Genomic DNA, 8,861 nt, shown 5'->3' on the forward strand with positions numbered 1-8,861 from the left:
TTGTGGAGTGTTTATTTATCAGTTGAGAAATGTCACAGACCATTGCACCTGGAATACAGTATGTTTTAATGTCCTTACCATTTATTATCCTGATAGTAGCATCTCCCACAATTAGAGTTAGTGTAATCTAACTTGCATGTACACTTTCTTAATTTAATATTCTCATCACTATGTTAATACTAAATATAATTAATTTTTGTCTCTGTGTAACTGTTGTGCTGTAGTTCTGTGCGACCATTCCAACCTGACTATGATGAGAATGAGGACACTGCAGTGGAGTGGGATCCTCCAGAGACTGACAGTAATTCACTGGCCAGGTAAAACTTTTTGTGATCTAGGCTACAATCATATATGAGGTTTAAATGTGTTGCATTTTGTTGCTTTGAGTATTTCTGCATTGCCTTTTCTTTTTTTTTAAAGTAAAATCGAGACTCAAGTACACAGATTTGTGGTGTGGACATGGTTTTATTTAGACTTTTTTTTAGCCTGTCCCATTTAATTTTTAACATTTATTGTTTATTTTTGCATGCAATTATTATTAAATAATTGGCTAATGGTGTTTATGTTTTCATAGGGCTCAGTAATACTAGATATAATTATTGTTATACAAGTGGTATTAGGTCGTTCTAAACTTCTGTTGTATTTTCCACAGTCTTCAGGAGGAAGAGGAGGAGGATGGAGCGGATGACTGTTGGCATCTACAGCTATCAGACATTTACATAATAAATCTGTAAAGCCAAAAAAAAAAAAACATGTCATGTTCTGGCTGTCAATAATAAATGTGGCTTGCTTAACCAAACAAGGGCCTTAATTTTATTAAAATGTGTGGAGAATGTTCTGGACTGTCAGGATCATGGTGTGACATTTAACCAAGATCAAATCAACCCACTAGTTCGGGCTGGGCAAAAGATCTGTGGGCCTCTGGGTGCCCTGGGAGTAGATAGGAGTTTGGTACCTTGCTCAAGAGCTCATCCAAATCCCTCATACTCATCCCTCCAGTCTGAGCTACTAAATTGTGTCCATAATAGGGAATACTTCCTCTATAGTATCCAGGACAGAGGTGGACCTCTTGACCACTTAGTTCCTGTCCCTCCCTTTTCCTGTTCCACTCATTTTTGTTCATACACAAGCAAAGAGTTGGCTTCGTCTCAGGCAGTTGAATGACCTTAGATGGTAAAGAAGATATTTTTATTGGACATCTACAAAAACTGGACATTTCTGATCCTATTAGAGAAGACGGACGTTAACTATCTATTTGTTCTCTCAGCCGAGGACCGATGTGTCACAAAATGAACAGAGGAAAAGTGACAGAAAGAGGTAAGTTTTTGTTTCTCAGGTTTTCGGAGTAATGAAGAACAGTTTTATTTGCTTTGTTTGTAAACGCCCGTTGAATCATATGTCATCAGTGTATAGTGAGAGTCTGACCAAGAAAATGTACTTTAAAGTCAACAGTTTGGTATTTTTCTATGTGAAAGTCGGAAGTCTGACACAAATGAAAAATAGTTATCAGAATAACCCAGATTAACCTAGCAGGCAAAGGGATTCATGTATTTTTTTACATTTTCAACATTACAATACGTAACACGCATGCGCTGACGTCTCGTCGCCAGTCATCGTGTCATTGAGGAAACAAACAATGGCGTCCCTTGACCTGTGTGTAAGTTTAAATGAATAAAATTCGTATTAACTATTTGGTATGAGAAAATGCTGCAGATTGGATGTAACAGTTTGCATAGACGTCGATTAATTTATTGAACCGATCAGTGTCCAGTCTCCAGTCATTTGAGACGTTAGCATTGCTAGCATGTTGATTAGCATGCTAGCAGATTGATATAATACAGACCATAGACCAGTGGTTCTTAACCTTGTTGGAGGTACCGAACCCCACCAGTTTCATATGCTCATTCACCGAACCCTTCTTTAGTAAAAAATAAAATATGATTTTTTTACTGGTGCACAAAATGAACCGTGCATTAACATCACCTTGTTCAAATAACAAAACCAACACAGTGCATGAACTCACAACAACTTACCTCAGTGTGACTTCTGCTGTTGCCTTTGAGAGACCAGTTCAGATATGCGTGGCTTCACCTTGGCAAGTGCCAGTCTCATGTCATTTTCACAGCAAAGTCTGTTCCTTTTCTTAGTTTTTATGTCCAGCATCCTCGAAAACGATTGCTCACAAAGATATGTTGTAACAAATGGTATAAAAAATTCCAGGGCGGAGGCTCCACCGAACCCCTAGGGTTCGATCGAACCCAGGTTAAGAACCACTGCCATAGACATATATACATAGACGCCGCATTGAGCGCTCAATCATACGTCAGCGGTTGACGTATCGCGACCAACGACCAACCCGCTCAATGCGGCGTCTATGTATATATGTCTATGATACAGACTTTATATTTGAGGCATTAGCATTGGTAGCATGTTGATTAGCATGCTAACAGGTTGATATATTACGGACTTTATATGACGTATTTTCATAATACGTTTGATGATATTGCAGATTTCAATCAAGTGCGTGGACAATGCAAGTGGATCTGGTGGTGTGAGCGTCTATGACAACAAAACCTTTCCGTTTTCTTCTCAACAAGTAAGCTTCATACTAAAGTGCAAAGTCAAAATCTATTTAAATATCTGGTCTTAGGTAAAACTTTTTAATGTTGCATGTGTTATTTGTAGATTTCCATCGAGTGTGTGGACAATGCTGCTGGATTTCCTGGTGTAGTCGTCTATGGTACACAAACATTCCCTGTTTCATCTCAAAAAGTAAGCTTTATACTTTCTAGTTTCAAGTGTATAATAAATAGAAGAAAAGCTTTTTTTCCTCATATCATGGATATATATATATATATATTTCTGGTTTGGCTAGGGGAGTGTAGATGAGGAGGCCATGGAATGGGAGCCATCAGAGGTGAAGCCACAACCAAAGGCCAGGTAAAGAGAGCATGCATCTTTTCTCAGTCAATGTAAAACTATTTAGACATTTTTGTCACAAATATTACAGAATAAAGAATAAACTAAATGTTCAGTATATTATGAAACATGTTAAAGACCAATCTAATAATTACAAATGAATAAGACTAACACAAAGACCCCATAACATCTTTAGAAATGCATATATGTACCATATGTATGCAGAAATACAAACACTCAAAGTTCAATGGTGACTGATAATTACAATGAAATTAATCTTGTGTATGAAGGCTATCCCTGTTGAGCAATTTTTTGGTAAATTTACATGGGAAAATGATCTGAATACTTCTTCTACCACTTTTTATTAGTTCATGAATGACTTAGCAAAGGTTGTTGTTTCAGAAATGCGTCTATGGAGGAGGAGACCCCGATGGAGATAGATTGAAAACTGGCAAGTAATTTCAGATTTGTCTCAGGCTTCTGACCAATGAACTAATGGTGATCTTGTCACATCTGTCAAGTTGAGTTTTTGTCCTGTCTCCATGTTTGTTTTGTGACTTCCTGTTTTATTTTGGAAATTAACTCTCCTCTCGTTTCAGGTCGCTTGCCCTTCCTCATGTGTCACCAGTCTGATTGTCTTCCCTGATTCCTGATTGTGTCCACCTGTTCCCCATTACCTCCATGTGTTCATATAGTCTCATATAGTGTGTCATGTCGTTCGTCTTGATCCACCAGTATCTTGAGTCAGTAATTCCTTGTCACAGTTTCCGCCTCGATTTGAGAGTTTTTTGTTGGCCTTTTGCCATTAAATTTTCATAGCTTTAGTTAGAGAGTTTGACTTCTTCCCCATTTGTGGTTTTTCCCTCCTCGGAGGCATTTTCTGTTCATCTCTTTTTCGTTTGTTTTTTTCCCTCCTCTGAGGTGTTTTCTGTTCTCATCAGCTTTTTTGTTTTTTTCCTCTTAGACTATAGGATTTAGTGTAGTAATTTTTCATAGCCATCCCTGCTGTTCGAGGCGCTTTCTGTTGACCATTCCCTTTATTTTGTGTGCTTAATAAAGCCTTCTGTTCTACTCTGCATCCGAGTCCTACCTCTGTGTCCCAGGCCTGTCAGATCTAATGATAACCATTATCACTATCAAGCTCTCTATTTCCCTACATTACATGTTACAATCATCAGTTAAATTGTCTATTTTCATAAACATGCAAGTTTTATAGCTAGGTTCAGGGACAAAGACCACATCTTGAACTCATCCCATTTCTGCACCTAAAGTACTTAAGCACACCTTATCCGTTAACTCCCTCTTTTTCCCTTCTCTGTCTTTCTTTCAATTAAAGGAACCACTGGAATGAATAGGCAGCTCACCAACAACCTGCTCTGAACTCCGCTCCATCAGGCAGTCCCTAAGCAGTCCTTGGGGCAACTGATCGACACAGTATTAATGTGTAGTCATTGTTCTCTACTGACTTAGTTTTTGTCTTTTTATCAACATGAGGATCTTCACTGAACCAGCTGTTAGTCATGATGATGAATAAACTTTTCAATAACATGTTGTTTTTACTGAGCACAAACACAAAATTTTATGAATTAGGATATCTTGTTTAGATCACCAAACTGGATTAAAGGGAAACAGCTGACAGGCTTTTGTAGAAGTACAAAGATAGAAAACACGACTTTTTGACCACTTCAACTGAAGTAAGAGGTAATACTAATATTTATTTTAAAAAAAGGAAATAAAAGCTAAGATGAAATAAGTGAACACTTATGACCAGAAAAAAGGTACCGTAGTTTTTATCCATCAATCACAGTTAACACTTTACTATAAGCCCACTTAGGTGGTATTCATAAGCAGTATATAAAATTAAATGAATGTTTTATAATAAGCTATGATGTAGTTGTAAGCAGAATGTGTTTATTAATCTCTTTGTCAAATATTACTCCTCCTATAGGAACATAGAAGTGGATGCTGTTCTTGATGAACAGTAATTATATAACATACAACATTTTAAAACGTCCTACACATAACTACATTATTTGTATTATAAGCCATTTATCAAAAATGCATAATAAACATAAAATGATTATAATCGTTAAATGGGGTGATTTGAAAGTGTCACCAAGTGTAAGAAAATAGTTTTTCTGTGTAGTGTCAGAGACTAATAATATAAAACAATATATTGTACACAATAGCTCAAACAAGTTCTCTTGTTTGAGGTGAGAATTAAAGCCTCATAAAGTGACTTTAGAGACGTTAAGCAGGTAGCTAAAAACTAACGTGCCTAGCTGCGTAAACACATTATGCCCTTTAAAAAGATATCATTACTGTATGAATAAGACTGGAAACATAAGACTCCACTGTACAAAAACAAAACAACTGTACCAAAACTCTTGTTCATTGCTGTAACAAAAATATACATTCAAGCTTCCCAACAAAGAGAAAACAAGCACACTATTCACTGTGAGACAACACTCTTACAAGAACAAAAAAAAGGACAGAAATGTAGGTCAGTAGCTGCAGTAGTAATCTGTTTGTGAGGCACATCTGAGGAAGCTGCAATTGGGACGTGAAAGGGACGTCTGACTTTTGACATTTTGGGGGTCGTCTGACTTTTGACATTTTGGGGGTCAAAAGTTACTACTACTAAAGTTACTAAGAGGATCAGAGGTGTATGCGACCCTGACTGCGTCTGAAATTAAGAGGAATCTGGAACAAAAGGATCAAATTAGAACAGAGTCGACCTGCAGGCAGCTTAAATCTCGCAAAATCAGTTTTTGCAATAAGATACAGGGGTGGACACAATTAAAAAAAACAACACTTTTAGACATTTATCTGACCCTGACGTACATCTGCCTTATGGCTCCTACACACTTGACAAATTCAAATAATTAATGATTGTAACGTCTCCATCAAGACAGCGACTGGTAATGTGAAGGAAAACCCCTTTAAATGGCACTGTGCTACACCAGTAATCCTGTTGTTTCATAAAGCTTGAAGTTTTCATAATTAATTTCCAAAAACAATTTGTAATTTCCCCCCCAGGTTTAAATGTGTTGCATTTTGTTGCTTTGAGTATTTCTGCATTGCTTTTCGTAAAAAAAAAAAAAAAAAGTAAAATCAACACTCAAGTACACAGATTTGTGCTGTGGACATGGTTTTATTTTGACTTTTTTTTTAATTTTTAACATTTATTGTTTATTTTTGCATGCAATTATTATTAAATAATTGGCTAATGGTGTTTATGTTTTCATAGGGCTCAGTAATACTAGATATAATTATTGTTATACAAGTGGTATTAAGTCCTTCTAAACTTCTGTTGTATTTTCCACAGTGTTCAGGAGGAAGAGGAGGAGGATGGAGCGGATGACTGTTGGCATCTACAGCTATTAGACATTTACATAATAAATCTGTAAAGCCAAAAAAAAAACAAAAAAACATGTCAAGTTCTGGCTGTCAATAATAAATGTGGCTTGCTTAACCAAACAAGGGCCTTAATTTTATTAAAATGTGTGGAGAATGTTCTGGACTGTTAGGATCATGGTGTGACATTTAACCAAGATCAAATCAACCCACTAGTTTGGGCTGGGCAAAAGATCTGTGGGCCTCTGGGTGCCCTGGGAGTAGATAGGAGTTTGGTACCTTGCTCAAGAGCTCTTCTAAATCCCTCATACTCATCCCTCCAGTCTGAGCTACTAAATTGTCCATTATAGGGAATACTAGGGGAATACTATAAGGAATAGGGAATACTTCCTCTGTAGTATCCAGGACAGAGCTGGACCTCTTGACCACTTAGTTCCTGTCCCTCCCTTTTCCTGTTCCACTCATTTTTGTTCATACACAAGCAAAGAGTTAGCTTCGCCTCAGGCAGTGAAATAACCTCAGATGGTAAAGAAGATGTTTTTAATAGACATCTACCAAAACTGGAGATTTCTAATCCTATTAGCGAATATGGACGTTAACTATCTGTTTGTTCTCTCAGCCGAGGACCGATGTGTCACAAAATGAACAGAGGAAAAGTGACAGAAAGAGGTAAGTTTTTGTTTCTCAGGTTTTGGGAGTAATAAAGAACAGTTTCATTTACTTTGTTTGTAAACGCCTGTTAAATCATATGTCATCAGCGTATAGTGAGAGTCCAAGAAAATGTACTTTAAAGTCAATAGTTTGGTATTTTTCTATGTGAAAGTCGGAAGTCTGACACAAATGAAAAATAGTTATCAGAATAACCCAGATTAACCTAGCAGGCAAAGGGATCAATGTATTTTTTTTAACATTTTCAACATTACTTTACATAAATGCATACAGTATTGTATACAATACGTAACACGCATGCGCTGACGTCTCGTCGCCAGTCATCGTGTGATTGAGGAAACAAACAATGGCGTCCCTTGACCTTCGTGTAAGTTTAAACAAATGAAATTTGTAAAACTATTTGGTATGAGAAAATGCTGCAGATGTAACAATTTGCATAGACGGCGATTAATTTATTGAACTGATCAGTGTCCAGTCTCTTCATTCGAGGCATTAGCATTGCTAGCATGTTGATTGGCATGCTAACACGTTGATATATTACGGACTTTATATGACATATTTTCATAACACGTTTGATGATATTGCAGATTTCAATCGAGTGCGTAGACAATCTCCAAGTGGGATCTGGTGGTGTAATCGTCTATGACAACAAAACCTTTTCCATTTTCTCTCAACAAGTAGCTTCATACCAAAGTGCAAAGTCAAAATCTATTTAATATCTGGTCTTAAGTAAACACTTTTAATGTTGCGTGTGTTATTGTTTTGTTCAGGATGCCACAGAATGGACTGCTTCTGATTACAGGTAAGGCACAGTAGATTGTTTGTATAGCACCTTTCAACAATAAAGCCATTCAAGGTGCCTTAAATAGGATATAAAGTCAAGATATAAAACAAAATTAAAAGTATTTAAACAAAGAAATAAAATAAAATAAGGGAAATTGTCCCAAATTTGTCTTAACCCCTTATTTATAAGATTCAACGGTTGACCTCAAGTTTGTGGGAGATTGTTCAAGATAACGCTGCATAAAGACCAATAGTCCTCTGCAGGTCTAGTTTGATTCTAGGGACAGTAAGCATCCTGTCATAGAAATCTGAGGGGTCTGTATGGTTCATAATGGGACAGCAGATAAGAAATGGATCTTAACAAGAGCAGTCTCTTTGCTGTGATGTGGTCAAAATCTGGACTGCAAACAGGTTTCCTTTTTTTGTTTGAGATCCATGAAGAGTTTAACCTCTCATCCAAGCAGCTCTTCAATTCAAAAACGTAAATGCAGCAATACCATTGCACTTGGGTAGGGAGGAAAGGTAGTTTGAAGGAGCTGTCAAAGTTATCTCCCAGAGAGCTGAAGGCCACAGAAACCACTAATAATCAAGTAGAAAAAATGGCTCTGTTCACACTCACGAGGCTAATACTGGGTTTCCCTACCAGTTGTTAGTACTGATAAAGTCTCTTGGATGAGAGGCGAAACATATCATGGGTCTACGGTTTCAGTCCAGTTGCCCAAGATTACCATTTTTCAGGCTTCAGGGTTTTACTTAAAAAGGAAGTTTTGAATGGGCCTATAAAGGTTATTGTCTGTGTGTGAGTGTCTAGTTTGTTGTTCTTTTTAAGGTATAACTAAGTATAACTGCAGTTTTCAGGGCCTGTGTAGAATAGCCTGAGAGGAGAGGTGTTGACTGTTTTGCAGAGGAGCTCATGTCATGGTCCAAAATCAAGTATGATAGCAAGGCAGCAGTGTGGAGATCTAAACGTTTGACAATTTCCTCCATTATTAGAGAGTAGATAAGATAAAACTGGTCAAGGATCTACAGGCCCTATACCTTAATAGACAACTTGTCAATATTCTAAATTCATTGCATCACAGTTTGCTCTATATGATTATATGTTGATAAATAAATTCGAATGATTTAGTGGA

The 8,861-nt window shown here is 37.0% G+C and overlaps 1 protein-coding gene across 1 annotated transcript in view; it reads right to left on the reverse strand.

Moving 5' to 3' along the window:
• Positions 1 to 5,239: 5,239 nt before the first annotated feature.
• mtfr2 (mitochondrial fission regulator 2) overlaps positions 5,240 to 8,861 on the reverse strand; it is a 29,524-nt gene continuing 25,902 nt past the window's right edge. Inside the window, exon 9 of the mRNA XM_027283940.1 lies at positions 5,240 to 5,499. The gene's annotated coding sequence lies outside the window, so the exon portion shown is untranslated. The remainder of the gene's footprint in view (positions 5,500 to 8,861) is intronic.

The sequence above is a fragment of the Larimichthys crocea genome, chromosome XI (genome assembly GCF_000972845.2).
Source record: "Larimichthys crocea isolate SSNF chromosome XI, L_crocea_2.0, whole genome shotgun sequence".
Taxonomy (NCBI): domain Eukaryota; kingdom Metazoa; phylum Chordata; class Actinopteri; family Sciaenidae; genus Larimichthys; species Larimichthys crocea.